Genomic DNA, 5,258 nt, shown 5'->3' with positions numbered 1-5,258 from the left:
TGCACAGATAATGGCAGCACCGCCGCCGACAATGCACAGAGCAACACAGGCAGTGCGACGCATGGCGCACGCCCACACCAGCACATAGACACGTGACGGGCGGGTCTGAGCGCCCAATAGTAACACTGGGAGCCTATGGGTTTGACAATCCCATTCCGTACACAGCCCTTATCAGGCTGCATTCCCTAAATCCTGGCACAATGTCCACCTTCATACTGACTCAAACAAACCCATCTCAATCCAATGAGCCAAGCAGGTGGATAGAAAATGGGTGGGGACAGATGCACCAGGCTCACAGCGACCAGAACAGAGTGACACTGTAGACTCACCCACATCAGAACAGGTAAATTCTACAAAGGAATCATGCCGACTGCTACTAGAGACGGAGACAGAGCTGGAAGGAAGGGAACGGGTCTTCAGAGAGACATCACCAGATTACACAAATTTGCACCAACAACAAAGTTCCAAAATACATGAAGCAAAGATAGAATGAGCGCCCATGAGACACACTCCACAACAACTGAAGACCTGTAAGCTGAACTTTCTGAATGGATGGGATCGCTAGGTCCCCACATCCTCAATTACACGGAGGACTTCAGTAACAATACACAGGGCCCACACAGAGCAGACATTGCTAGAGGATACACCAAACAACAGATCTTTTCCAGTGAGCATGGGTAACACTGCAAAACAAGCATAGGATAGTTAGTTCATGGACATGTCTTAAAAATAATGACATGATGGAAATTGAGCAAGGAATATTAGCAGAAGACACTGGATTTAAATTAGAACTCAAAAATGGAACGATATCCACAAATTCAAAATTTCCCATTCCTATGAGACTGCCAGCATCAGCTGCAACAATGGGATCCGAGCGAAGACCCAGTGTGGGGTGGCTCCGGGCTGGGCCATGCTTGGATCTGTCACTGGGAGTCCAGTGAGCGGACAGCCGCTGACAACAGCCAGAGAGCACGGTGCTAGGTGGTCATGACATCCGTTCACGTCAACTGGAGAACAAACAGAGTGCAGGGGTGGGGTCTACCCTGTCAGTCAGGTCCCAGCATGAGGGGCCCTCCTTGTGGGAGTGGCCTTCTCATCACAAGGAGGGCCCTGGTCACCTCCATCCATCCTGCTCCTCTCTTTGTCTTCCTTGTCCTGACGCTGACCCTGGTTGGTGCCACACTCCTGGAGCTGCGTCCACCCCCACTGGATACCTAAGACTGCACGCACCGGCCTGTAACACGCCTGCATTCTGCATCATAATATGTGGCCATGTGAGTCTCAAGAGGGACTTATAGGCTAGTATCAGACTTAAGGACTTGATCAGGACTGAGTTGGGATGTTTTTGGATATTCAATTGCTCCATGAAATAAAGTCCTTCCGTACACATAGATGAGTGTCTCTGAATTTCTTTCTCTTGTCAACCCGGCCTAACACAATCCTAGGACAATTTGCAACAGGCTATGGGATGTAGTGAAACAAAGTTGGTTGCTATAAACACGCAGATAGGGAACCAACAAAAAGATCTCAAAAGAAGAACCGACGCTGGCATTTTCAAAAACAGAAAAGGGAGGAGCTGAATAAACCCCCAAGCCAGCAGAATGATGACCATACCAGGATGACTCAGCCCAGGAAAATGGCGAGTAGGTGAGCCTCACCCGTCTGGAGCTCCTGCTGCCAGACCAGAAAACTGGGAGGAAAGGTGAAGGAAACGGGGAGGCGGAGTCCTGAAATTAGAATTAGGGGACGAGGGTCTCTCCTGAACCCCTCTCTTTGTGTGATTTCCACTCACAAATGAACCAAAACACTCTAACTCGCTCTAGATTCGGCGGGCTGGGCTCACAGGGTCCACCTGAACAGCTCCTCCCGCCCTTTCGCTGGGATTGGCGATTTCCCCAGGCTGACGCCCGAAATGGGATATAATCCCAGACACCAGGAGAACCCTACCCCAGAGCTCTCCGTGCTGTTAGCTGCCTTGAGCTCATACCCTGGGGAGTGGGGGTGGTGCGCAGCCATAATTAAGAGTAGATAGAAAAATCAGAACTTTGCCACAGGCAGATCATGGTGAGGGAGGAAAATAGGCAGACAGTCAGAACCCAGGGGGGAAATTCAGTTCCAATTGGCCAAGAAGGAAACAACCCCCTGATAAGCTGGATCCCCTAGTCTGGGGGTCAGCGTGACAGACCCCAAAACAGAGCACCTCATAAACACAATATAAAAAAGAGTGAGAAGATATATTCTTGGTAAAAATTGCAAATCCCAGGCTCCTTGCTCAGCTCCAAGGAGGCACGGAGAAGGAGTCCTTTAACGTACATGAGCATAAGAAGGAGCCCTGGCCAAGGATGCCAGAACTTAGCTACAGAGCCTGGAGGCTTTCCACATGACAAAGACCAGCTGAAGAAAGTCTAAGCCTCTAACTGCTCAGAGCTAGAGCCCAGAACCAGGGACACAATTTCATTTGCTTCTGTTCTAGCTGGCCAGTGGGGGGAGGGGGGGTAAAAAATTTAAAGATCCTGTGATCTACTAGGCACCAGCAGTCTACACAGGACAATAAGCACAGATTCCCTCCCCGTGATTCTACACACAGCTAGGGAGGTCCTGCCTGTCCTGTGGGCCTACACGGGGCAGTGGGAACACCCCACCCCGGCGCCCCTGCTGTAGTGCTACATACAGCACAAGGCAGGTATACCAGTGAACTCCAGCGCTCAGTACAGAGGTGGGAACTGATGCCTGGCCGGTGGTGCCATCTTGCCTGTGAGCGTAATCCCACCCTGCATCTGTGGAACCCTCTATCAAGTGGGAACACCACCCCACTATCATTCCCACCACAGTCGGTCTCAGTGGACTCAGGTTTGTCTTGAATTTTTTTCTCTCCTTCTTTTCCCCTCTTTTCCCTCGTCTTGCACTCTCTTTCGTATCATACACCGCTACTGGCTTCCAGGACACTACTCTCCACCTAAGGCAAATCTACCCAAACAGCAAGGGGAACTCCAGCCTGCCTTCTGTGGGAGTGCTGCACACCACACAGGGCAGCTGTGACAGCCATTTGCAGTGCTCTGCCCTGCCGAGGAAACCTCTGACGGACCTCTAAGGTGATCTCCCCAACTAGGGTCATGCTGCCCAGCACCACTGGGTCCCTGCGTTAAAAGGTCACACCAACCTGCCATCGTCGGGCACAGTTTAACCCTTCTGGCCCACATTCAGGCAATCAGGGATCAACTATCTCTTTATTCTTTATTTCCTCCTCCTCTCTTTATCATCACAGCCAATCTCAGTGAGCACAGTTGTATTATTCCCCTTCTCTCTCTTTCTTTTCTTTCTTCGCTATTTCTTTGTTCTCTTCGCCCCTCTCTCTGGGTTTGTGAACCTCTCCTCTCCCTTTCTTTCCTTCCACGTGCCACTGGTGGTTTCCAGACCCCAACGCTCTGCCTAGGGAACTCCGCCCACACACTGGGGAGAGCGACACCCTGCCCCTCACACAGTGCTGCACACAGCACGAGACAGTGCTCCACACGGCACGAGACAGTGCTCCACACGGCATGAGACAGTGCTACACACGGCACGAGACAGTGCTGCACACGGCACGAGACAGTGCTGCACACGGCACGGCATGGGGTTCAGCTATCTCTTTATCTGTTTTTGTAAATTTTCTCTCCTTTTCTTCCTTGTTTCGTCTTTTTTCCCTTTTTTTCTTTTTGTGCTTCTTTCACTTTATATTCTTATCTCGTCTTCTTCTGTCTCTTCTCTCGTTCCGACAGTCTCAGCAGGTTCAGCTCTCCTTTTTGGCTGTTTTCTTCTTTTACTGTTTTCACTTTTGTTTAGTCTGGGCATTTTATTTGTGTGTGAGAGTGGGCGTTAGTTTGCTTGGCATTTTGGCTGCAGTCTTTGTTTTATTGTTTTTCTCATTGTCTTCTCCTCTCCCTCTCTTTCCTTTAATGAGCCACTAGCAGCCTCCAGGCCATTGAACTCCACCTGTGGCAGCTATGAAGGCCCAACTGGGGAGCTCCTACCCGCATTTGTTGGCTTTGTAAGCCTCTGAGGATATGACACCAGTCCTCTTCCATACACCAAGCAGCAGGTGTTTCTCCCCTTCAAACGGTGGGGGGAAACCGGTCTAAACCCTGAGGCTCTACAAATGACTGCGTGGAAGACCTTCCCACCACCGGTGAGGCTCCACACTGCTGCGGTGACATCCATCCAAACTCCAAGGCGATCTCTCTGACTAGGGTAATTCCCCCTGCCAGCTACAGAGCTCTACACCAAGGAGGGTACACCTACACTCACTCCTCGGCACCCCAGTTGCAGAAGGAAATGCCACACGCCACCCAAGGGTCTCCAAGGATCTTGAGGCTTACTTAGAGGTCAGCCAGTGCAGACACACCCTCATGGGCCCACAACAACCTGACCAGCGTCATATGACAGGACTATCCAACTCACATCCCAAATAATGCAGTCATGGTCCACTAGGGTAAGTGAAACCACAGGAAGATATAGCGATAACCTGACCCCTAAGTACAGCTACCAGCAGGTAGTTCATAGAAGCACTCAAACCAGTCCCCCAAGAGACAGCCCAGTGCTGTGTGACTCTGGAAGTTGGCTCCAGGCTCCTCTAAAATAGCACGTAAACAGCAGCCAGGCCTAAAAGCTTCAACAAAAAAGCAGGAGACACAGAACAAAATGCCGGAAGAAATCATGAACCTAATAATGTGCATAGAAGAAGCAGATATTGACTTGCCACAGAAAGATATTTTCAGAATGCTGCTTGGAGTCATACAGGCCATGAAGGAAGCAATACAAGAAAAGGATGAAATGATAGCAGAGATAAAGACAACGCACCAAAGGGAAATACAAGACTTAAGGGATGAAATAACAAAATCCAGTGGCAAGTTGACAGACTTTGCCAATAGACTTGAGGATGCAGAGAATCACACCAGTGACCTGGAGGTTAACCAAGCAGCCCTCAACAAATGGGAAAAGAAGTGCTATAAGACAATCAGAGAAGCCAAAGAAAACTTGAGTCGTGTCAAATGCTATGAACAGGAGCAATATTACAATAATTGGACTACCGGAACAAGGCACAACAAAGAAGTCAACAGTGAAATTGACAAGGGAATTCTTAGAGAAAAACTTCCCCAGCTTTTTAAATGGAAACCAGGAAACCATTCAAGAGGCCGAAAGAACACCAGCCAGACTGAATCCCAAGAAGAAGCCACCAAGGCACATAATAGTTAATTTATGCAACTGTGAGGAAAAGGAGA

This window comes from Echinops telfairi, unplaced genomic scaffold, assembly GCF_000313985.2.
Source record: "Echinops telfairi isolate 266 unplaced genomic scaffold, ASM31398v2 ScPeMD7_37;HRSCAF=141, whole genome shotgun sequence".
NCBI classification, from domain to species: Eukaryota; Metazoa; Chordata; class Mammalia; order Afrosoricida; family Tenrecidae; genus Echinops; species Echinops telfairi.
This window is presented reverse-complemented; position numbering follows the sequence as displayed.